At 31.2% G+C, this 27,962-nt stretch overlaps 1 pseudogene; it reads right to left on the bottom strand.

Annotated features, from left to right (window-relative positions):
* Positions 1-15,737: 15,737 nt before the first annotated feature.
* LOC133187683 (glycoprotein 3-alpha-L-fucosyltransferase A-like) lies at positions 15,738-17,138 on the bottom strand (annotated as a pseudogene).
* Between the last annotated feature and the right edge of the window lie 10,824 nt (positions 17,139-27,962).

The following is a 27,962-nucleotide window of genomic DNA, read 5'->3' as shown; positions in this document are numbered from 1 at the left end:
AGGGTAGGTAAGCGGTGTATTTTTAAAATATTCGGACATAAAATACTTAAAAAAAACCTTTAAGGACCCGTGAATTTTGCAATAGCTATCTAGCATTTTACATGCAGTTTGAAATAAAGTTCAGAGATGTGAATGCACAGAGTGCACTGTGATATTCTACGGGAAGCCTTAACCTACCTGCGTAACCATTTTTTTTTTCTTCGGTTTATCTGTTTATCCTTACATTGATAAACACTTCTGCTCTAGCCAAACCAGAAAACCTTGCTTCTCGCCTTCATATTAATTTTCCTTATTGATACTTTGAATCAAAATTCTAATTCTCCAAAGAGGAAAGAATTCCAAATAAGTATATGTAAAAGCAAAATAATTATTTTCATAAAACTAGAAAAATCCTGACTTTGAGAATTTTATATTTTGTTGATTATTTGGTACTTGGATATTCATCAAAATTCATATTCTGTATTAATGTGTTTTCTTGTTGCAGCATTCAACAGTACAAGAAAAAAAAATTAATTTAACATTACTTCCATAAAACTTGATTCGGTAGCTTGATTTTATTTATCTGTCTCTTTTTCATTGTTGATAAAGTTCGGTCCGATTAGATGCTTCTTTCACTGTCCGTTATAGGACCTACATGTATCATCTCAATCTGTGGAGAATGAAATTGAATAATGAGTGTTTAAACTAACGCAGCAGGAAAAGAATTTTTAAAAACCGCAAGGATGGAGATTTGTCATTTCTAACATCTATCTCTGATAAAACAAGATAAAACTTGTTGTTTCTACTCATCCGAAAACTGCTTGATTTTTTAATTGAAGTCCCTTACAGAATGTATCGCTCATGATGGGAAGGCAACCCGTGTAGGGCTGCAAATTTAAACATGTACTCGCCACTTATGGCTAGATATATGAAACCTCTGCTTTTAGTTATTCAAAAAGAATCTTTTATATATTGCATGTTAAACGAACAGGCAACCCTTATTTCTTTCTGAATTTTATTCCATTCTCTGTTAAACCTTAAGTCTTTTATGCATGTAGAAAAACGGCAAATTATTCTTGAAACTGAAATTTAAAGGATAAGGGGCATGATCATTTGACCATTTCTTAACGTTGTTATTTATTTAAATTTAAGGACATTTTGATTCTTTTCAATTAGAAATAAAGACCACTCATCGATTTTGTTCAACTGTAAATTTACTTATAATTTTTCCGTGATACTTCTGTATATTTTTGGATAATTAAGATAAAGTTTCATTTATTTAGTAAGAAAGTACCAAACACCCTTCAAAAGAGTTACTTACACAATGGTATTTCGCTTTCGTGGTTAAAATTGAAAACAACAAAACATTGGACTTCCTGCAATTTGACTCCCGATGAACCGCCTGAAATAGGGTTCCTGACCGTTGACTTTCACAATGGGTAAATATTAAAGCTAAGATCATCTAAATTTTGAAAAAAAAAATTGTTTTCAAGCGTTTCACTTTGCAACGTGCATTCTTAGATCATTGCATCTTCGGTATGCTCTTGTGAAACTGGTTTAAATTTTTCTTCGTGACTGCGTACCCTAACCTTTTATTTGATCTTTGCATGATAAAACGTTTATTGTCTCAACTCCCAAGAAGAACTTGATTTCATTTACATTGACCTTTCGAACCTTTGTTTCTTCACACTATCTTAATTTATTCAAACAAACGTCTTTTTAGACATCTTATTTCATAACTACTCGATGGCTGATCAGTAATTAAAAGAGGTCAAACTACAGTAAATGCATAGTAATAGGAAAATCTCAAAGGTCATATTCCTTCTGTTAACGCACATGAAATTGTGCTTTAACGCTTTGCCTAGTGGTCTTCCATATAAAATAATTTTAATTATCATTTAAACAATTATCTAAAAAGACCTTTTAATAGTATACTTTCAATGTTAAAAGCACTTTTTTTGTTTTGGTCTGGTGATTATAACTATAAACTGTAGTGAAACAATTGTATAACTTCATCTTTTCCATCGTCAACTTTATTTATTTTGTAATATCCCTTTATCATTTGCATATGGTGTTTACCTTTTCCAGCTTATCAAATACTCAAGAGCATGCTCTAAGTACGATCACTTTTTAAACTGGGGCAGACTAATGACAGATAAGATGATGTTAGAGGGATTTCAACAACCTCATTTAAAGTCAGCATTTTGTAAATCCTATGGTTGTTATAACGATTTTGTTAGTAAAAATAACATATACTATGTCTATTTTTGGCTGACGTGTTTCATACTTATTGCTGGGTCTTTGTTTTTATAAATAATAGATGTAAATAAATTCACTACAATACTTAATTTCTCTACGAAATATTCTGTGTACTGATCAATGCAAAGGGCTCACGACGGGTGTGACTGGTCGACAGGAGATGCTTACTCCTCCTAGACACCTGAACTCTATTCTGGAATTTACAGGGTGTCCGTGTTTTATGCACTGTTCACAGATTTGTATTGTTTGTAGATTTTTTTTAGGTCAATCACTGTTTGTTATCTTCACCAATTTCATATTACATATTTTAAGAATACTTTGTAGCAAATTTAGAATTAAAGAGAAATATACATTTATTTATATTGTGTAAATTGCCATTTATATACAAGGTTATTGCATAGATAAACACTGATTTTTTTTTTTATTGATATATCATTTGCAAGTATCAGATATGGAAAGTCAGATTAACAAATCGGTTAATAATAGCACGTCGGCAATTACTTCGGAGAGGATGTTAGACATCGCCAAAAGAAACTTATCAGCAAAATAAAAATTAAAGCTTTATTCAACTTATTTTAAAATGTATTAAAGTAACATATAACGCTCTTTGAAACATTAAGTTATATCTAAATACAAGTATATCATTATTAATATATCTTTACTTGTTGAAATAGCGTCTATAATGAAATAGGGAAGATAATGAACATACATCAAGTTCATAATCTTATAAAACAGTACAAAATTAAGAGCAAGAAAACACAGAAAAAAATGGGAACACTAGAGGTTGTATTAAGTGTCATTAGGGAGAAGGCATCCCTGTCGACCGGTCACAGCCCTTTTTTGCCATCAGATAAACAGAGAAAAACATAGACAAATTAGTATGAAAAAAGGATTATTTATTCAGAAAAATGCCAGCCACGTCAAAGTTACGATGTAATGTCATTTTTAACGAGCCTGCCTCGGCTAATAAATTAAATGTAGTCAGGATATACTCTAGTGTATGCAATCAATCGGGGGCCATAGAAAACAGCATTTGTACCTGATAATGGTATATTTTGCATCAATATTGAATGTTGAATAGAAAAGTTGATGACATCTCCTTTGTCATAATGTTTTATTTTTAGTTTGCCACCAATGTCTGTTACTAGTCAAATATCCAAATAAGAGAACTATTTTTTTCAGAGTATCTGGAATCTTTTATTCCAGGGTCAGTGGTATAAATATATAAATGAAAATGGGTATTGTTATTTGATTGAACATTGACATTATATACCTTCGATGAATTGAATGCCAAAGCAATAGAAATAATGTGTTCATATAGAATATTTTAAACGAATTATACTTATAGACTATGAAAACAGGTTAGCTAGCAAAGGGCACATTTATGGATAATTCTGACCAACAAGATGGTATCCAACCATTGTTAACATGCTTTAAGATGATTATTGTTTTGTTTGTTTTGTTTTGTTTTGGTGGTTTTTTTTTTTTTCAAATTGCATTGTCACAAACTTGCTACCTGTACTTAATGACCAACCATATTACTTAGTTAATGTGTCTTATTAAATGTTAAAAGTTCTTCTGCTATTAGTATGTTTTATATTAGATGTTTACTCCGACGACATTTTTTAAATTATTCAATAAAGCTTACAGTTCCATCAAGAGCAAAATCACTAAATTCAGTTCAAACGTTTTAGATTTAAAACGCATTATCTGTTTAATAATTATAAAATAATTCTGTACCAATTTCTCGCAGACTTTAAAGAACATATTTGTAATAAACACTAAATGAAGATGTTGTCTATAAGGGGAACAGGTTCTGACAGAACGGTTGGATTCTCCTTAGGGACATTAACAATTTATTGTATACACACTCAGTAGATAACCAGTTTTGGTGTAAAACACACCAAACCTTTACTAAAATAAAAGATTATAAGATTTCAATCAGAGATATTTTTGACAATTTCTGTTTGGACCCCATGTGTTTCATTTCCAAAAGTTTTACTTAAATGTGTAAAACTTGCGGTATTTTACTACTAGCAATTCCTTTAATAGCAACTTTACTGTACAAAGTATTTTACTGAGACTGGGACAATTTGATTCAGTAATCTTCAAACATTGTCTTTTAAATTCAATGTATACTCCATGCGGACTGATTTATATTAACAAACAAAGGCTTCACTGAACAAGAGAATATCCGGGCATAGGTTCGAAATAAATATAAGGGTCCATCAACATTTTTATTTTAATTTGCCTGACCATTCTATCTTTTCAATGAGGGTAAGAATTTTGGAAAAATATAGAATCCCACTAATATTCAAGTACTCAACGAGAAGAATACTGGTCAAGAATCTGTGTCTTTGTTTTTAATGATCATTATTACAACTGAATATTATATTGATTGATTGTATGTTGTTTTACGTCCCATTCGAGAATTTTTCACTCATATAGAGACGTCACCGTATACGGGTGAAGGGCTTAAAATTTTGACCTTTATTCGGCACTCAGGGCCATTGAGCAGTGAGGGATCTTCATCGTGCCAACGCCTGCCGTGACACGGGGCCTCGTTTTTTAAGGTCTCATCCGAAGGACCCGCAACTTTCACTTCAAAGTGCCGAGCGCATCACGAAGGAGCAGTTGCTACCCATTTTTTTTATCGACTTAGGTCAGTCGCGGCCGAGATTCGAACTCACGACCTCCCGATCACGAAGCGAGCGCTCTACCGACTGAGCTACCGTGAACGGTATGAATATTAGAAGAACTCGTTTTAATTTCTACATTATGAAATACAACTTATGCTGACATTACAGTTCACTTTCTAAAGATTAAATTCTTCAAATTCACATTTCAATCTTCAATATTCAAGTCATCAAAGCTGAAATCGATTTACACTGACAATATTGGATTTCTAAACTTCCAAAAAATCCTCATAAACAAAGATATTTAGCTGGGTCCAGCAACTGTTCTACCAACCACCTATTTTTTTTCTCACAAAAAATATTAACTGATGTTTAGGAGAACTACAGACGTAATGTGCTACAAAATATTTGAGACGTGGTGTAAATCAATTGTGGATTCTCAAAAACTTCAAAGAAATTTTACAAACAAGATGACTTCAGCTATTCCATTGTCCACTTTCCTAATTTATGTAGTAATACTTCCACTATCACCCGAATGTGGTAACTACGTCTCCCAACTTATTTGTAGCTTTAGAGCATGCTCTGAATGCGATCAATTTTATACGGAGACAGGATACTGACAAATACGTTTATATGACAGTTATTTCAAGATTCTCCTGTAAAATGAGTTTTTCCTACATTCTATGATCGTAATAAAGACCTTGTTAGTAAATTCAACCTATTACTGGGTCTTGACAACGGATTATTCTTACTGAGGTAATTGCTTGCTTTAAAAAAAGCTTGAAAATTAAATTGCTTCAAAAGTAATGTCACCAGTATTATACATATATAATATCTTTCAATGTTTTAGAAAGTAATATCATTAAGACGTCGGTAAACACTTCATCATGGGGTGATAGACGTTGTTAAGCGTTGTTTGTCATTTTATATAAGTACAATATAAATCTAAATTTAATTTTTATGCAACAGTATAAATAGATATTGTATCATTATATTGAATATTAAAATTTTATTGATTACTTTTTATTGAATGTTTATATCAGTTGAGACATTACTTTTGGCACAACAATAAAACAGAACAAAAAGACAATTTACTTTGCTTGACAGACTGGCAGATGATATGTTAAGTAGGCCGGTAATTTAGCAGATCGATTAATGTATGATAAACCAGTAAGGTACAGATGTGTGCCAAAAGTGAAGATAATTTTATTTTTCTCTATATATTTCATTGAAAACAACATTTTGTAAAATCACTGGCATGACAACATTTCTTGACAGATTTTACCACAAATTTCTTGATAATCCAAGAAATTGTTTTATTTGATAAAAGCAACAGTTTTTATCTGATCAGCATCGAATTTTAAAAAAAATATTGCAATTTAAGTGCTACATGAAAATTTAAGTCATTTACGCACAATGAATTATATAGTCAACATTGATCTTGAATTTTAGAACTGATGTAAATGATCAACTATTTTTTTTTCTAAACACTAAATATGAAATGATCTTTTAGAAAAAGAAGACTACACATTTTCTGGCTTAAGTACAGAAATAAATAATGAAATTGGACAAAAATTGACCATTTGCCAGCGATTTAACTATACATGGTTTTCAGTAAAATATATACTGAAACGCAAAAGAAACGCAACAAGCAGTAATCTACAAATATTTGATCTTTTAACTTCAGAAAGTGACACACGACTGTTAAAACACCCCCACCCCTGCTATTCAATTACAGCGTGCAAGACTGCCATGCACAACAGTGCAGCTTGATTTCTACGATGCAATAGGTTCATCAATCTCGAGATCTGAGCGAAAGAAATATTCTTTGCCATTTTTAAATGCCTGTTGTTCAGATGATGAGGTCGAATTTTCCCTAGCCAAGCGCAGTGTAGTAACCCTTGGACTTCCGGTCCAAGGACTGTCATTCATGTTAATACATAAGAGCCTGTTGAGGCGTGATGTGGGTCATATTTGCATCTGCAACTCTCCATCACCTTTATTTTGAGATTTTCCAGCTAGAGCAATGGAAATGCGTACTTAAGTCATTTTCAGGAAGTATTGGCATCGCTTACGAAAAAAGAAAGGGGAATTTATTTTTCGGAACATTGCTGCATTACTTATGATGAACAGATACAAATCCTTCAAACCCCATATCATTGCCGATTGTTTTGTCAAACATGCAATTTTTGATTTCTGTTAAGCAGACTCAAACTTAACTTCCGGTAATGGTATGAAAATCATTCAATCGTTAAATTACCGATATTTACAAAGTTGAAGATGTCCTTACTTTTTAGATGCAAAATTATATCTTATATCTAATATTTCTCCCTAAAATAGGATGTTGCGTTTCTTTTGCGTTTCAGTATATATAGAGAAAAAATAAAATTATCATCACTTATGGCACAGATCTGTACGTGAATATTGCGTTATATTCGACCTATTTTTTCTTCTTGTACAAAAAAAAATAAAATTCTTTAAATTATACACTTTTAAAATTGGACGCCATGGTCTGTTCATAATTAATTCCTACTAGAGGTATTAGATGAAGCATTGTCCCCTTGAATAAAAGTTGCCATCCTTTATTTAACAGTTGACATTCACAACAAGCATGAAATTGCAATGTAGATGTCTAGCCAGAAAAAACATTCTTAATTATATCATTTTGACTTAACAGTGAAACTGGAATATTCAAAATCTTAAAAATATCCTTTCAACTCTTACTTAAACCAGACTTAAAACGTAGATACTTTACACTGCGCTTCACAAGAATGTTTCTATTCAATCATCACTAATTTTAAAGTCATTAATTGCATTTCATAATAATGATTTATTTTTTTACCCTTTCTATACCCAACCTAACTTATCACCAACCATTGATTTGATAGTCACTCAGTATAAAACACATGCATGCACAGCAGAAAAACTAAAAATAAGACACAAGAAAAAAATTTACAAAACTAATTTCATCTGTTCAAACGATAATTAACTTTCTATACTACACTGTATAATGTTATAGAGACAAAATTGATTTGATAACTCAACATTTATGGATCTGGATGGAGTTTTGCGTTAAGGAGATCAATAAAATAGATATAAACCTCTTGTTGTTTCCTACAGGAAATTGACAGCTGTGGCAAGTAATTATTTGCTCATGTCTGTCCCTGAAAGAATCACTAGACTGATTGATATTTGTTTGGACAAGTTCTTATGGACGAATGAGATAATCGTTTAGACGAAATAGATATTCAATCGTGCGAATTTGATATCCATTCAGAAATTTCAATGAAATATATAGAGAAAAATAAAATTATCTTCACTTTTGGCACACATCTGTACCTTACTGGTTTATCATACATTAATCGATCTGCTAAATTACCGGCCTACTTAACATATCATCTGCCAGTCTGTCAAGCAAAGTAAATTGTCTTTTTGTTCTGTTTTATTGTTGTGCCAAAAGTAATGTCTCAACTGATATAAACATTCAATAAAAAGTAATCAATAAAATTTTAATATTCAATATAATGATACAATATCTATTTATACTGTTGCATAAAAACTAAATTTAGATATATATTGTACTAACATGAAATAACAAACAACGCTAAACAACGTCTATCACCCCTTGATGAAGTGTTTATCGACGTCTTAATGATATTACTTTCTAAAACATCGAAAGATATTATATATGTATAATACTGGTGACATTACTTTTGAAGCAATTTAATTTTCAAGCTTTTTTTAAAGCAAGCAAGTACCTCAGAAAGAATAATCCGTTGTCAAGACCCAGTAATAGGTTGAATTTACTAACAAGGTCTTTATTACGATCATAGAATGTAGGAAAAACTCATTTTACAGGAGAATCTTGAAATAACTGTCACATAAACTTATTTGTCAGTACCTGTCTCCGTATAAAATTGATCGCATTCAGAGCATGCTCTAAAGCAACAAATAAGTTGGGAGACGTAATTACCACATGCGGGTGATAGTGGAAGTATTACTACATAAATTAGGAAAGTGGACAATGGAATAGCTGAAGTCATCTTGTTTGTAAAATTTCTTTGAAGTTTTTGAGAATCCACATTTGATTTACACCACGTCTCAAATATGTTGTAGCACATTACGTCTGTAGTTTCTCCTAAACATCAGTTAATATTTTTTGTGAGAAAAAAAAAAAAGGTGGTTGGTAGAACAGTTGCTGGACCCAGCTAAATATCTTTGTTTATGAGGATTTTTTGAAGTTTAGAAATCCAATATTGTCAGTGTAAATCGATTTCAGCTTTGATGACTTGAATATTGAAGATTGAAATGTGAATTTGGAGAATTTAATCTTTAGAATGTGAACTGTAATGTCAGCATAAGTTGGATTTCATAATGAAGAAATAAAAACGAATTCTTCTAATATTCATACCGTTCACGGTAGCTCAGTCGGTAGAGCGCTCGCTTCGTGATCGGGAGGTCGTGAGTTCGAATCTCGGCCGCGACTGACATAAGTCGATAAAAAATGTGTAGCAACTGTTCCTTCGCCATGCGCTCGGCACTTTGAAGTGAAAGTTGCGGGTCCTTCGGATGAGACCTTAAAAACCGAGGTCCCCTGTCACGACAGGCGTTGGCACGATAAAGATCCCTCACTGCTCAATGGCCCTCAGTGCCGAATAAAGGTCAAAATTTGAAGCCCTTCACCGGTATACGGTGACGTCTCTATATGAGTGAAAAATTCTCAAATGGGACGTAAAACAACATACAATCAATCAATCAATATAATAGTCAGTTGCAACAATGATCATTAAAAACAAAGAAACAGTTTCTTGACCACTTTTCTTCTCGTTGAGTACTTGAATAGGGACTATTAGTGGGATTCTATATTTTTCCAAAATTCTTACCCTTATTGAAAAGATAGAATGGTCAGGCAAATTGAAATGTTTATAAAGATGTTGATGGACCCTAATATTTATTTCGAACCTATGCCCGGATATTCTCTTGTTCAGTGAAGCCTTTGTTTGTTAATATAAATCAGTCCGCATGGAGTATACATTGAATTTAATAGACAATGTTTGAAGTTTTCTGAATCAAATTGTCCCAGTCTCAGTAAAATACTTTGTACAGTAAAGTTGCTATTTAAGGAATTGCTAGTAGTAAAATACCGCAAGTTTTACACATTTAAGTAAAACTTTTGGAAATGAAACAAATGGGGTCCAAACAGAAATTGTCAAAAATATCTCTGATTGAAATCTTATAATCTTTTATTTTAGTAAAGGTTTGGTTTGTTTTATACCAAAACTGGTTATCTGCTGACTGTGTATATAATACATTGTTAATGTCCCTAAGGAGAATCCAACCGTTCTGTCAGAACCTGTTCCCCTTATAGACAATTCATTAACAATTCATTTAGTGTTCATTACAAATATGTTCTTTAAAGTCTGCGAGAAATTGGTACAGAATTATTTTATAATTATTAAACAGATCATTCGTTTTAAATCTAAAACGTTTGAACTGAATTTAGTGATTTTGCTCTTGATGGAACTGTAAGCTTTATTGAATAATTTAAAAAATGTCGTCGGAGTAAACATCTAATATAAAACATACTAATAGCAGAAGAACTGTTAACATTTAATAAGACACATTAACTAAGTAATATGGTAGGTCATTAAGTACAGGTAGCAAGTTTGTGACAATGCAATTTGAAAAAAAAAAAACACCAAAACAAAACAAACAAACAAATAATAATCTTAAAGCATGTTAACAATGGTTGGATACCATCTTGTTGGTCAGAATTATCCATAAATGTGCCCTTTGTTAGCTAACCTGCTTTCATAGTCTTATAAAGTATAATTCTTTTAAAAATATTCTACATGAACACATTATTTCTATTGCTTTGGCCTTCAATTCATCGAAGGTATATATTGTCAATGTTCAATCAAATAACAATACTCATTTTCATTTGTATATTTATACCACTTACCCTGGAATTAAAGATTCCAGATACTCTGAAAAAATTAGTTCTCTTATTTGGATTTTTGACTAGTAACAGACATTGGTGGCAAACTAAAAATAAAACATTATGACAAAGGAGATGTCATCAACTTTTCTATTCAAAATTCAATATTGATGCAAAATATACCATTATCAGGTACAAATGCTGTTTTCTATGGCCCCCGATTAATTGCATACACAAAAGTATATACTGCCTACATTAAATTTATTAGCAGAGGCAGGATCGTTAAAAATGACATTACATCATAATTTTGACGTGGCTGGCATTTTCTGAATAAATAATCGATCCCTTTTTTCACACTAACTTGTCTCTGTTTTTCTCTGTTTACCTGATAGCAACAAAGGGCTGTGACCGGTCGACAGGGATGCCTTCTCCCTAATGACACTTAATACAACCTCTAGTGTTCCCATTTTTTTCTGTGTTTTCTTGCTCTTAATTTTGTATTGTTTTATAAGATTATGAACTTGATGTCTGTTCATTATCTTCCCTATTTCATTATAGACGCTATTTCAACAAGTTAATGATATATTAAGAATTATATACTTGTATTTAGATATAACTTGATGTTTCAAAGAGCGTTATATGTTACTTTTATACATTTTAAAATAAGTTGAAAAACGCCTTAGTTTTTATTTTGCTGATAAGTTTTTTTTTTTTGGCGATGTCTAACATCCTCTCCGAAGTAATTACTGACCTCCTATTATTAACCGATTTGTTTATCTGACTTTCCATAATTGATACTTGCAAATGATATATCAATGAAAAAAATCAGTGTTTTTTCTATGCCATATTCTTGTATATAAATGGCAATTTATACGATTTAAATAAACGTGTATTTCTCTTAAATTCTAAATTTGCTACAAAGTCTTCTTAAAACATGTAATAAGAAAATGGTGAAGATAACAAACAGTGATCGATCTAAAAAAAAAAAAATACAAACAATACGAATCCGTGAACAGTGTAAAAACACGGACCCTGGAAATTCCAGAATAGAGTTCAGGTGTCTAGGAGTAGTAAGCATCTCCTGTCGACCAGTCACACACGCCGTGAGCTCTATGTATTCATCAGTACACGGAATATTTTGTAGAGAAATTAAGTATTTTAGTAAATTTACTTAGATCTATTATTTATAAAAACAAAGACCCAGCAATAAGCATGAAACACGTTAGCCCAAAATAGACATAATATATGTTGTTTTTGCTAACATGATCGTTATAACAACCATAGAATTTACAAAATGCTGACTTTAAATGAGGTTGTTGAAATCCCTTTGACATCAATTTATCTGTCATTAGTCTACCCCAGTTTAAAAAGTGATCGTACCTAGAACATGCTCTTGAGTATTTAATAAGCTGGGAGAGGTAAACACCATATGCAAATGATAAAGGAATATTACAACATAAATAAAGTTGACGATGGAAAAGATGAAGCTATACAATTTAGTTGTTAGCTGGCCCTTATCATATATAGTCAGTAAAACATTCAAATACGAAACAGATTTGCAGAGACATTGGATATCCTTTATTTTGAGTTCACTAAAATATTTCGCTTTGACATATGAATGGAAGTAACTATTGTTATTTGATAAACCGTCAATATATCCGAATGTCGAGGCCACAGCAAGTGTTTTCTTCTCATGTACTAGTAGATGTTTTTGAAAATAATCTGCTTCATAGGAATATAAAAACAGATAAACAGATCAGCTAATAAAGGAGGACAATTAGTGCCCATCATAATCCAAAATTTTGTTTTGAAGACCTGGTCTCCGATCTTGCCGATGAGAAACTCCAGCATCCTATTAAAATATCAACTTAAAATATCAACTTCAGAGTACTTGTGTGTAAATTTAACAAAGTAATTTTGTTGATTACCAACCATTGAAGAAGCAGTTGTTTATAATATCAAAAAGCCCAGTTCTTAATTTATCGCACGAAATGGATGTAAAGGTGTAGAAAAGAAGTACGTTTTAATGTTACTGACTTTTGAAAATTTTGGTGATTTTGAATTGTCTAAAAGCAAATTTTTGGAGTTTTTGGAAATCCACGTCATATTCACAACACTTCTGGAATATGTTGTAGTATGAACAGTGTACGTCTAAGGATTTTCCTTTGCAGCAATTGATATATTTGTGAGGAGTAAAGATAGGGGCTTAGTAGAGCATTTGCCTTTTTATACATTTTTAATAATGAGCTAATGCATTGAAGAAATTATAATAGAAGTTGGTGTGTTAATTACGTAAATTAAGCTGGTGTTTCACTACAGTTTATAGTAACAATCACCAGACCAAAACAAAAAGAACAGTACTTTTAACTTTGAAAGTATACTATTAAAAGGTCTTTTTAGATAATTGTTTAAATAATTATTAAAATTGTTTTATATGGAAGACCACTAGGCAAAGCGTTAAAGCACAATTTCATGAGCGTTTACAGAAGGACTATGACCTTCGTGTTGAAGATGTACGAAAAAAAAAAGGTCGAAATGGTTCGAGATTATTTGTATCAAAAAGAATTTCCATGTTAAAGTGACCGTGATCATTGAACACTCTATTGCAAAAAGGGAATTGCTTTTTATTGGACATTTGATTGCAAATATGACTTTTTAAAATATCGTTCATTTACATAAATTTTCAAAATATATATTTAAATGCTTATCTTTATAGGGCTAGATCAAAGTAATGTGAGTAATTATTGGTTTTTAATACACATAATAGCTTCTTTGGGTTTTTGCTTTTATTTACTCTCATCCAAGCAAGTGTATCACAGAGTGTAAGTTCAAAGTTTTGACTTATTCCGTAATTGTTTTGATGAAAGAGAGCCTTCAATGCAGCTTAAAGAAATTTAATTAAAGCAGTTTTCTTAGCTTTTATAAAACAGTTTCAAAAAAAAAAAAATAATAATAATTCAATAATGAATAATAAGACAATCTATTATAATCTATGCATTTACTGTAGTTTAACCTCTTTCAATTACTGATCAGTAATTGAGTAGTTATGAAAAAATATGTCTAAAAAGAAATTTATTTTTTTGAATAAATTAAGATAGTGTGAAGAAACAAAGGTTTGAAAGGTCAATGTAAATGAAACCAAGTTCTTCTTGGGAATTGAAACAATAAACGTTTTATCATGCAAAGGTCAAAGACCAAATAAGAGGTTAGAGTACGCAGTCACGAAGAAAAATTTAGACCAGTTTCACAAGAGCATACCGAAGATGCAATGATCTAAGAATACACGTTGAAAAGAGAAACGCAAGAAAACAAGAATTTTTCAAAATTTATATGATTTTAACTTTCATATTTACCCATTGTGAAAGTCAACGGTCAGGAACCCTATTTCAGGCGGTTCATCGGCAGTCAAATTGCAGGAAGTCCAGTGTTTTGTTGTTTTCAATTTTAACTACGAAAGCGAAATACTATTGTGTAAGTAACTCTGATGAAGGGTGTTTGGTACTTTCTTACTAAATAAATGAAACTTTATCTTAGTTATCCAAAAATATCGATGAACATTCTGTGTCTCTTAATTGAATGAATTCAAATGGAAGCAAAAATGTGCAAGCAACAAGAACTGTCTAAGGTCAAAGTAAATAGACACAGGGTCAATTGCTGAGATATTTGGTGGAAATTGTATTATGGAAATAAATTAATCCAATGAATTGCAAGTCAAAGTATCAAGGAAAAATTAGTAAATTTACAGTTCAACAAAATCAATGAGTGGTCTTTATTTCTCATTGAAAAGAATCAAAATGGCTTTAAATTTAAACAAATAACAACGTTAAGATATGGTCAAATGGCCATGCCCCTTATCTTTAAAATTTCAATTTCAAGAATAATTTACCGTTTTTCTACACGCATAAAAGACTTAGGGTTTAACAGAGAATGGAAAAATATTCAGAAAGAAAATAAGGGTTGCCTGTTCGTTTCACATGCAATATATAAAAGATTCTTTTTGAATAACTAAAAGCAGAGGTTTCATATATCTAGCCATAAGTGCCGAGTACAGATTTAAATTTGCAGCCCTACACGGGAATGGGTGGCTCCCCATCACGAGTGATAGATTCTTTAAGGGACTTTAATCAAAAAATCAAGCAGTTTTCGGATGACTAGAAATAACAAGTTTTATCGTGCTTTATCAGAGATAGATGTTAGAAATGACAAAACTCCATCCTTGCAGTTTTTAAAAATTCTTTTTCTACTGCGTCAGTTTAAACATTCATTGTTCAATTTCACCCTCCAAGGATTGAGATGATAGGTCCTTGTTCATCGATCTAGAACGGACAGTGAAAGAAGGATCTAATCTGACCAAACTTTATCAACCATGACAAAGAGGCAGGTAAATAAAATCAAGCTACCGAGTCAAGTTTTATGGTAGTAAACTTAAATTATTATTTTTTTTCTTGTACTGTTGAATGCTGCAACAAGAAAACACATTAATACAAAATATGAATTTTGGTGAATATCCAAGTACCAAATAATCAACAAAATATAAAATTCTCCAAGTCAAGATTTTTCTTGTTTTATAAAAATAATTATTTTGCTTTTCCACATGCTTATTTGGAATTCTTTCCTCTTTGGAGAATTAGAATTTTGATTCAAAGTTTCAATGTAGAAAATTAATATGAAGGCGAGAAGCAAGGGTTTCTTGTTTTGCCAGAGCAGAAGTGTTTATCAATGTAAGGATAAACAGATTTTAAGTGTGAAGAAAAAAAAAAATGCTTAATTAAGAGATCCATGCATATAATATTAGGTAAAAGATTTTAAAATATCAATACAAAGGATATAATTCAACTCTCTCTCTCTCTCTCTCTCTCTCTCTCTCTCTCTCTCTCTCTCTCTCTCTCTTTAAATGGATTCTCAGAACAAAAGAATGGTGTACATGAACTTAGTACTTGATGAAAAACATCAGTATTTTGGAACAGTACAAAATACTTTCGGGTCTAAAATTTGAAACCATGAATTGTTTTTGCTTGTCTTTTTCCCCTTTTCTATATCCACTAGATATTTACATAAGGTACATTGTGCACTAGGTACTATTTTGTCAACTGTTTGGACTGTGTACTTGTCTTTTTCCGTCAAATCACGAATATACTCTACTTCATTGGAACCAATCCTTTTTAATTCATTTGCCAGTGAACTAGCATTACCAAAATCCTGACTGTTAATATACGTTCCTTTCGGGATATATCGAGCTGCATCTTTTGGTCCATTTATGACAGGAATTATTGTAGCGCTGTAGAAGAAGAGAGAACTTAATTTTTCCGTTGTATACTGTTTACAGATTGAATTTTCGAAAGAAAAATAGAATTTGTAATTTGTTTCAAACAAGGATTGGCACTTGGGTAGTCCATCGTATTGACCACCACATTTCTTAGTACCACATCCGCCATAAGCATCAACTGATAGGTATTTACTGAGGTCTTTGACCAAGTTTTCTCTCCTCGAAGGGGTCACACAGTGGCTTGAGACCCAGACTGCATCTTTTGTTTTATTGATTAGTATACCACTGTAATTTCTCTTGAGAATTGTTTGTCGTTTTTGGAATTTACCATACATTGGCACATAGATATCTGAATCTTCCATATAAGACATTGACAAATCAAAACGGTCCATCCATTCTTTGTTCGGTCTACGTGTGTGATATGGACTTTCGGCGGAATAAAAAAATCCAAATTTGACCTTTTGTTTTATTTAAAGTACTTTTTGGAATGTGTCGGTGGCTGAACACAACAATATCTGCATTGGAAATATTATTCGCCAAAATGCAATTAGGGACGCTGCAGCTAGAGCTATTATAGAGCTTTAGATTGTTGGTAATGTAAGGCTCCATATCAACCCAGTATGTGCGATATTTCCTTAGAGGTGGTGATTCTCTGTCCACAGTTTGGATCACAAATCTGTATAAGTTCATATCAGGGATTAGCTCTGAATACAGAATTACTAAACTTAATATAACACCGCAAATTACAATTGCCACGAATTGCTTCTGTGTTAGATTGAAAATCTTCATTCTGAAAGGGATTCGTAATATCTAGATATGTTATGATGAATTGAAATTTGAACATGAAAGAAAGCAAAATTTTATTTGATCTCCTTTTTATTAAGAAAACGACCCTGCAGCGAAAATAACCCGGATTATAACATAGTCTGAATGTTTTATTTCATTTTAGCTCGATTTGTATTTTTAACTCAAAATATAATCAAAAAATGTCAATCTTACCTAATGAAGAATTAACAACAACAACAACAACAGCAACATTAAAAATTAAAATCCAATTGTAAAGGACATCGCATTTATGTAAAGCTCGGGAATGTATCGTCATGTATGTCGGTAAATGGTATTTTTGTCAATGGTTATCAGGGTATAAGTTATAAGTTAGATGGAGCGTGAAATTTCACTGCAGTAAGTATTTATGTACACTGTATTTGAAACAAAATTTATAATTTGTTGCAATAGAACATTTTAATTAGGCTATGTAGTAGGAAGGAAAATTTTATTAAAGTTAATTAGGCTATGTTATATGAGGAAGATTTTATCCTACTACCTTAACTGTAGATACTGAATGCTTATGTTAAAGAATTATTTTAATTGATCAGAAAAGCTACATGCATGGATGCGGGTAAAGTAACTAGAAAGAATGAAAATATTAATAAATTGAAAGTCTATCCGATCTTTACTATAATGATATCTGTAATGGCACTGGGAAAGTCAAAGGATGAAATGAAATGAAGCATGTGTGTACATGGAAGCAAGTAAATTAACCCGAAGAAATAAAAAAATGCATTGAAAGTCTATCTATAACATGATAAGGATGTGTCACTGAGAAACAGAGAGTGAGATGATGTTTGAGATAATGTTAGTCATAAGAATAAACTTTAAATAAAAAGAATCCACGTCAAGAGTATTGAGAATTATTCAGATATGCTTATGGGGAGGGTGGGTTCAAAAACCCTGTGTTTTTCTACAAAAACCTGGTTCCCTACACACCCCAAAAATTTTTACTTTTAATCCATGCATACTTTGGAATATGACTGGGAGTGTCTTGTAGATGTGCATAAGGTTTGGGAATTTACATATTCAACCTTGGGGCGCTTGGAAGTAAAATAAAGTTTTCCTACAAAAACCTGATTCTTTAAATTCCTCTTAAATTTTTCACAGTAGCAACTCATCTTTTTTAATATGATTTACTTCGTTTCTTCTTCAAAAATTGGTTCCCTGAAATCCTTTTATAAGTTTTGGTGTAGACAACTCATCTTTTTGAATATGATTGGCTTTGATATGCAGATGTGCAGTAAGGTTTTGAAATTTAGAGGGGGGGGGGGTGCTAGTGGACAAAACATGTTTGTTTTTTCTTTTCTTTTCTTGTTTTAAAACCCTGTACATTGAGCTCCTCTTACATTTTTCTAAGTAGCCTATTCGGATATTTTTGTAGTTTTCAAACCATCTTTTTGATGCTGATTGGTGGTATCCTGTAGATGTGCAATAAGGTTTCAGAATTTTTAGTTGACTGAATGGCAGAGCTTCATCCAGTGATTTCGGAATAAATTTAGGAGTGTCTTGTATATGTGGATTTAGGTTACGTAATTTCGATTTGCACCCTTGGGGCGACAGGCATCGATCGAAAACCGAGTTAAGGTGAATTATAAAATTATTGCGGTTTTCCCTTTTTACCACATAATTATATGAAGTTAAATACAGTTAGAGGCAAACAATTTTGGCATTTCATTGAACATATAAGAAAAATTGAACATTTTTAATTAATGAATGATGTCAAATTTCGATAGTATTTCCTATTTATTTGTCCTCCCTGATATATAAATCCGCTAAAGCGTGTTCACCACTTAATCTCTATTTTGCTATTTCTGAGTAGATTATTAAAATCGAAAGTGGGGTTTTAATTGAAATTCATAGTAATTGCTGATCAAGTAAATTTTAAATATAGTTACATGTATCAGATATCATAATGAAATATGGAGAAAACGAAGAGTATTCAAGCTCAAAGTCTATTAAAACATTACAAATCGGGAGCAGAGCAAACGCGGACCTCCAAAAACATCAGAGGTGAGATCAAGTGCCATGGAGGAATGGACATCAAATGCCGACCAGTCACACCTGCCGTGTGCTCCTTGTCATGATTGGGAAATAACGGAAAAATCCGTCTACAATTCAGTGCGTAAATAATAGCCAAGCAATTAGTATGAAAAACGTCAGTCAGCATATGACTTAATGATAGATTTTATTTGCTGACAAGGCCATTGTATCGACCATAGAACATACGAAATGAAGACTTTAAACGAGATTGTTGATATTCTTGTTTCACCAACAACTTGTTTGTCAATAACTTACCTTGTTTTAGAAATTGTTCATAACGTTGCTCTTGCATATCGAATCAACTGAGAGATATGAATGATGCAATATTAAAATGTGCAAACAATAACGCTTGTGCAGACCTTCCAGCACTTAAGGATAAATAACACAAACTTTTTCCTACAAAACTGAATAATCTTTATGTATTCAGAAGCCTCTCTCACTAAAGAAAAAATATCTGACCATCTTACAACTTTATGATTGAACTATTCACAAAAATTTTGGGGAAAGTGGGAAAATGTATATGTTTCTGGTTCAATATTTTTTTTTTTTTTTTAAAGTTTCCAATACATTCTCTTCAATCTTTATGAACAATTTGTAATTATTAAGTTATGAAGAACATTCTCCTAGGTCAAATGGTTTATTGAAGATAAACAAAATTTTTTATTGGCTTTCAAATGTAATCAAAATTGAAAAAAAAATGATGAAAATTGATGTAAAAAGTTTATAAACAATCCTAGAATATGTTGATATTTTTTTTGGATTCTTTACAATAGTACTGCTTTTGAAGAAACAAAGAACTGGGTACCCTTTCCACATTAATTAAAACAAGAAAAAGTAATTTACACAGAAAAAAAAAATATTGAAGAAGGACAAGAAACACTTGTCCCCTCAAAAGTCTGCATGCTGTCCGAACAAATATGATTATTTTCGTCAACATTGATTATTGTGATACCTTGCAAATTCTTTTTCCTTCAAACGCCTTTCTCAAACGCTTATATTTGGATTTGCTAGTAAATCCCCCGGACTTCGTTCTGTAAATGTTTACAATAACTACAATTTCCGGTTTTATAAAATAGGAAACAATGTACACAAAAACACTGCGAATTCCGGAAAAATTTTAGTGTAACTCTTTTATGCGGAAGATAAGCAAATTGTGTAATGTATCGTTAATGACAAAATTTATTCATTTCTAAGTATAGATGATTTAGGTCTGTATATATTCAGGTACTTTCATGATATACATATATACTTACGCAGATATAGATAATACTTTACAAGAAGTGGGTTAAGTACAATCTTCATCCCTTTATTCCTGTAATACACCATATTAGATAAACTACCTATTTAAGTGCCCTTGGTACCTAAAAGATAGAAACAAAACAAATAAATAAATAAGTAAATAAATTGATTAATTAATTAAAAAAAAGGTTATTTCCATACTACGCATTTTATAATTAGAAGCGTTTTAAACACCTGATGTTATGATGCATACTGTAAAAGAAAGGTATCCGTGTTTTAAGTTAGTCATTTAAATTACTAAATGAACTTTGGACCAAAGTAGGCCTGCAATTGTGGGGTCTCAGGAATAGCGGACATTCAAAATGGCAGACATAAAATCTCCCATGTCCCCCGCGTGGTACAGTGGTTACCGCGTTTCTTCTAGAGCCGTGGAGTAAATAGTTGATCCTAACGTTGCGGGCTTGAATCCCATTGCTGGACAGGGAGACTGGTCCTTCGGATGAGACCGTATAAGCCGATTTCCAGTGTCTCAGTATATGCAAAAGATCCCTCCCTGCTCAATCGCTCTGAGTATACGTCTATATATATTTGCAGCCCTCCATCGCAATTGGTGACGTCTCTATATGAGTGAAAAATTCTCAAGAGGGACGTTAAACAACAAATAAACAAACAAAACCTCTCATTAATAATTCGGTCTTATGAGTACTAGTAAAAAAAAAAATAATGGGGTCGGACTGGATTAACTCTATGGGGAGCTGTGATATGCCTAAAGGAGTAAATCTGTCAAGATAAAATGTTCTGTGGAAATGCAGAAGAACAGTTTGAACAAAATTAATCTTGAATTCGTCTAAACGAAGAACTAATTTGTCTGAATAGATATCTAATTCACACGACTGAATATATAACCCGTCCAAACGAATATCTCCTTCGTCCAAACGAATATCTCCTTCGTACAAACAAATTTCTAATTTGTCCAAACAATAATCTATTTTGCCAAAAACAAAAAACAAAAAACAAAAAACGTGAAGATAACGAATAGTGATATTTCTTACAACTCCGTTCAAGGGAATCCGGGTCATTTCCCTCCAGTGTCTGTTCCGCCTAGGTCATTTCCTCCCAGGTCATTTCTCTCCTAGGTCATTTCCCTCTCTTACCCGGGTCATTTCACTCCACAACCTAGGTCATTTCACTCTCAACATAAAAGTTATCGGTTTATCTATGGAAATGGTTTTTAAAAGTAATTTATTTATTTCCAGTTTTAAATTATATTTGTATTATCAAACTACATGTATTAGTATTCTCATACTAGCCCAAGTTATACTAATACAATTATTATTTGAATAAGTATTAAAATCTGTATACATTTGTGGGTTAATTAATTCTTATTTATTTATTTATTCTTGTTTAATGATTGATCAAATAAAATGTGAACGCAGTAATACGTCTTTTTAAAAGTAACTAGATGAAATACCGCGCAAGCCCGGGGAATTGAATTTTATAACCGCTGACTGATCATTTCAAATATATATCTTATGTTTCTTCTGACAGTTTATTACAGACGTATAGCAGGAAGAAATACGTTGTACAAAATCCCGCAGTTAGTTTAGGAACTGACTTAAAAACTATCAATTTCATTGAAGTTTTCTTTTTACGCGCAACTTTATTTTGATACCTGTTCTACTATATCATTACTGTCACACTTTGGGAACTCTGTTTTGATATCCATAAGAGGTTAAAGAATATGATATACACATATTTTGGGGGGTAAAAAAGTTTTTTCACCCCCACCCCCACAGTATTTATAATATTTCAAAAGATTGTATGAAGAAAAACCACTGAAATATATTGATTAAAGCATACTTTTTAATAGCTTTAGTAAAAATGTGAAAACATAGAATATAACACTTTTTCTTCTTTATGTTAACAATGATTTATTCATCAATTGACTTTTCTTTTTAGCAAGTTTATTACTATATTTAAAATGTACTTCGTATTCGTTGCAATTATGCCCTTAATGGCGAATATGCACCAGCACTACTATCAAGACTATTAAGACTCCGATCAGATATTCATGAAAAGGATTTGAACATTTTAATTTGTAATAAATAAGCAAAACTTATTCACTCTCTATTAGTTAAAACGAATTTTTGATCGAATAATTCATTAATGACGTTTTAACAAATATTTAAACTATTGTTTGTTGTTAGTTTCATGAAAATAAATTAGTATGAAATCTGTTGCAGGCGTTTCGGAGTTTATCTGCAAAATTTATTAGTTTATAGGTATAGATTTTATAGAATTCAAAGTCTATTTATGTTTTATTCATTTATTTATTTTTGTAGACTTAACAATATCGATTATAAAAAAAAAAAAAAATAGAACAGTACTCGATATATAATCTTTGTTCTCTTTGCTTTATCTACTTTTTATTGCTTTTATCAAGAATATGTAATGTAAAAATGCTAATTTTTAACATCAATTCTCTGTAAGGACCAAAAATGCTTGGCCACGCACTATCATGGAATTTTATTTTATCACTATAATATTAGAGAGTGTCCTATATAAAGACTATTGGTGGGTAAATTTTGGACGGTACCTCCTTGGTTTCCATAGCAACGACTTTGAAATATTTTGTTATGGCAAACTGACCTGATTGTCATCACCATGTAAAATAATTCTGTGCTTCCTTAATGTAGGAAAGTTATGAACATAACATGGGTTTCATTTTATAGCTAAGTAATCAAAGTTTCTGTGCATCTAAATTTTATTCAATTTAACCCAAGATTTTAAACATGATACAGATCAATTGATATGAACTTGTCATAAAAATGAACACAAAAGTGCCTATTTCTTGATATGCACATAAATTTTGGCAGGCAATTGAAACGTAGAAAATAGATCTTTTTAGTAAGACAGAGTTTAGATCTAAGTGATGCAAAAAGATTTGAGGTGGGGAAATCAGTTAAAAGTCATATTCCAATCCCCTCAAATTACAACTTTTCCTAAAAATTAACCTAGAGTTATTTCCCTTTGCTGACTCTTTTGCACTGAAGACAAAAAATCAACTGGTGTTCCCTTTGTTGACTCTCCTGTATTGAAGTCTAAAGAAGTTTACAACAAGATGTGACAAAAACAGATGCCAGAAAAATAAACATGAAACAAAAACAGGAAAACGATGTGTTTTTCAACTTCTTAAAATGGAATGCAAGTGTGAATGACAAAGTAAGTCATCAATCAATTCATGAAAATGAAGGAGACACTGCTTTCTCAGCTTTCAACTTGATAATGATGTACGGATCTTTCATAATCATAATTTTTTTTTTAAGTCAAATTCACTTTGCGAAATATTGAAACAAAATTTATGAAGTCTGACTTGCATTCCCATCATGTGGGATTCCATGTACTCTAAAACCCATGAGAAAAATGCAAGATGCAATTGGAGGAAAACAACAAGCAGAAGATACGGCAGTCAGTGGGAATGGCACAGGTATAAATTTTAATGTTTTCATTTTGTATAAAAACTACATGTAAGAAGCTTTTTCAAATAAATTGACATAGGCCTAATGTTTAAATTAGATATTCTTTTTTTATTTAATAGACTTAATCAGTTGTTAATTGGTCTATATTTAAAGATCACCATGTTATCAGGACATTCCAGATACATGTATATATCTAATTAATATATTTGCATTATAGGAATTTTTGCTTGCTTCAGAAAACAACTTACTTTGGCAATTAAATCATAACTACGAAGTTTATCAAAAGGAGGAGAATGTTATAGAAGATGTAAGTTTGTATGTAATGAAAAATATACACAAGGCAATATAAAAAAATATATCTTTTTTTTGGTACATTTACAGTTGGCCTAAAAAGTAGTAGGGGTGGTGGGTAAAAATTAGAGATGGTCGACTTAACAGAAACACATAAAAAAAAAATTAGCCTAAAAAGAAGTCATATAATTCAGATTCACTGTAAAAGAACAAACAAACAACAATTCCCTACCAGGCCCTACCAGGCAGCATTGATATAGTAGTACTTGATGTACATGTAATACAATATGTTTGTTAGTACATGTAAATATACTGTAGATAATCCGTTTATTTGAGATACCCCACCTGCCCACGACATAAATTTGTATTGAACCCTTTTATCGATTGATTTGTGTATGATCAAGAACTAACAAAGAGTCGGTTGACTGGAACGGGGGGGGGGGGGGGGGAGTTGACTTCTTATCATTTATACAGGTCCCTTAGCTAATGGCAAATGGATTTCTGTTAAAATGTCTATAAATCCCCAGCGATTTTATATGATATTGGATAATGATCCCCTTTTATATTAAATATTAAAAAAAAATCAATTCTAGATACCTACCCCCACCAGGAAAAATGCTCCCGTATACTCAATGAAATTCGTAAGTTTCTCAATTAAAATATCGAAAGCCATGCATGCTTTTGTTCACACTTTATTTATAGAGTCCTTATACAAGCAAAATTAAGATGTATTATAAGAATTTTTAGTGTGTGTCTGTGTACGTTTGTGTGAGGGGGTGGGGGTGTAGAGGTGGTTGCGGACATCCTCCCCAACATCCCCTTGAAATTTTCCATTAACACAGGTGCAAGAGACATTTATAAATATTTACCGTTGGTTCAGCTGAGATATTTGGATATAAAATCGCTTTTTAAAATTTTTAACTAGTCTTTATAGATTATGTTTGACTAAAATTTTAGCTATATTGTCACTTGCCATAAAATCTAAGTATATGGAATATATATATATATATATATATATATATATATATATATATATATATATATATATATATATATATATATATATATATATATATATATATATGTTACTGTCGACTTATTTTAAGTACATGTATGATATCCCCCGAATATACTATTAGTCGCTCTATTCTTTCCCTGTAAAATCCACCTGTGACGTCACTCTTTTGTTTGAGCGCTCCATTATTTTTCAGGAATTTTTTTTATATAAAATATTTTTCTATGACACATTCACAAAGTATTACCGTACAATTGAAAAATCCAAAATATAACCTAAAACTAACCTTTTATAAAAATTCATACTCTCTGATACTAAATGTTCTCTTTTAGTATCAGAGAGTATGAATTTTTATAAAAGATTAGTTTTAGGTTATATTTTGGATTTTTAAATTGTAATACTTTGTGAATGTGTCATAGAAAAATATTTTATATAACAAAAAGTCGGGGAGAACCCTTGGGATACGGAATGGGGAAGGGGTCCCGTTGCCAAGCACCTGTGATATATATGAAGCCTGTTTTTTAAGTACACATGCAGGGATTTTGAGGCAATTTATTTCAAGGTGTAAATACTAACTACTAGCTTAGAATTATATACATTTAGAAAAAATAGATATGTTTATATACTTGTATTTGTTATCGCATGAAAAATGTAGATATTAATCAATTGATTTTTAATTTAAGAATACATGTATGTTTTTTATTTCAGGGGAAAAGATGAAGATGATTATTTCAAGTATCACTTTTCAAACCCATGCATTTAAAATTCTTCTTGACTGGTCAGACACAACACCACATAATGGTCAACTCTGATGTAAAGAGAAATCATGGAAACATCAAGCCTAGCTGTTTCTATTGTCTACAAAATTGTTATATAACAGCTATTTTCTACATTTTGTTTATCTCTAAATACATATTTTGGATAATGTTTAGATGTAGTTTCTTGCTTGATTAATAATTTGAAAAAAAACACCTGTTTTTCAAAGTAGCGATACAATTATACATATACACATGAATATGTGTATGTTTACTGATTGTAAGACTATATATCAATGGTTTTATTTTTAATGGGGTGTTAATTTATGTAATTTATGGTCAGTGTAAATAATTCTAAATTTCTTTAACCAAATAAAATTAATATATAAAAATATGCATCTGGGAACAAGCAATATTTAAATGGAGGAAATTAACATTAGCTTATCAAATTTCAAACCTGCTAAATTAACATCTACCTACTTAGGTATAAAAAAGTGATAATTTATCATTTTTTGGTTGAAAAAGTATCATTAGAGTTTTTATCCATTATCTTTTTCCATATTTTATCTAGTATTTGAAAATGTTGTTTACTGAAATAAGTTCCAATGAAAAGTTGAATTATAGCCAGTTTTCTTAAGAGTTTGAGTTATCTGCCCTTTGTAAAGGATCATATAGAGAAACAATAATAATTCAATTAATTTTGTTTTATCTTATTTATTTTCTTTAATAATATTTATTAATCATTCGGTTTGTCTTTTTTTATTAGTGAGAAAAATGTTTGGTAAAGAAATTTTATAAAACCAGTGTCTAGTAACATTTTGAACAAAATATTATTTTGCAAAATGCCAATTTTCGAAGTTAAAAATACCGAAAACGAAATAAGCCCCCACTCTACTTTTCATAAAAGTTAACTAATATTATTATGGTGTTTTTAAAATTTCAGGTGATTTTTTCTTGAATCGCCTGCATTTCTTGAGAGACTTCTTGAAATATAGGGTAAAAATGACCATTTTCAAAATGTAAGAATTTGGTCATCTTTGAGCCATCAATTGAAGAATTTGCAGTGACTTGTGGAATTTTTTTTAATTGTGTTATATAATGCTTCAACTGTTCTATTCATATAATATATGAATTATCTCAAAATAATAAAGATGATTAAACCACATGAAATCAAGTATATAGCATTTTTATGCTTGAATTGAGAGTAAATGGGGCAAAAATCTATATTAGCCCGTTACCATGGCAACCAAGGTAGTAACCTTAATTTTGAATGTTGATTATGTCATAATGTATAGGCATTAATCACCTGAAAAAGTTTCTTGAAAATCGCTCATGGTGTGTGCCACAGCCCTACAGTAAAATTTTGGTCCTTACAGAGAATTGATGTTAAGTTGTTGTCTATCAGATTTATGACACATTATACGAAGGCAATAAATTGTACATGTATACATGCTGTGAGCATATGTTTATGTGTGAATTTTCAATTGCTTTAATTCATTATCAAGACCGAGAATCCATTGTTCTTGATTATCCATTTTGGAAAGGAACATTAAGCAGTTATATTTTAAATGGAAAAAGACATAAAATAGCAAAATTTAAGGAAACTTGCTAAGTTTTGAACTTTAAACATTTCCCGATCAAAATCAAACTGATCCCGACTGGAGTTAAATAAAGTAAAAATATTTATTTATTTCACAAATACACTAGATTGCTTTGTTCTAATATCGTTTGAAAATTGACTGAACTCAAAAAGTGAATTATCTTTCTGCGGTAACTGCATCAATAATTAAATAGGTCTTTGCTTGTGATTGTCTTTTTTTTTTAATGTTGATTCATTTTTTATCAGAATTGGTGCAAATTTGAAAATAAAGGACTTTTCACAAAGATATATAGATGGCACAGGCCTTTGGATCGCTTAAATCCGACTTTAAAAAATTGGGGTGTATAAAAAAGATATTTTTTAACACCATATTTTTTTTAAGTGATCTAATGGCCTGTGATACATGGAGTACTTTAATATACAAAGCGTTTGATTCATAATCAATGATTTTTAAAAAATAAAGCATAAAATAGTTCTTGTAGTTTTTTTCAACTCTGTCTTACCTACTTTAACAGTTTATAAGGCGTTCATGTTGTGGACATATCTTCAGTACTGTAACTCGACGTATCTAAACTAAATATATTTCCATAGATCATTAATTCTTCTGGCGATATGCAAATAAAGATATTTTCAT

The sequence above is a fragment of the Saccostrea echinata genome, unplaced genomic scaffold, assembly GCF_033153115.1.
Source record: "Saccostrea echinata isolate AGI-Se365-2 ecotype Australia unplaced genomic scaffold, CSIRO_AGI_Sech_v1 ptg000015l, whole genome shotgun sequence".
In the NCBI taxonomy this organism is placed as follows: domain Eukaryota; kingdom Metazoa; phylum Mollusca; class Bivalvia; order Ostreida; family Ostreidae; genus Saccostrea; species Saccostrea echinata.
This window is presented reverse-complemented; position numbering and strand designations above follow the sequence as displayed.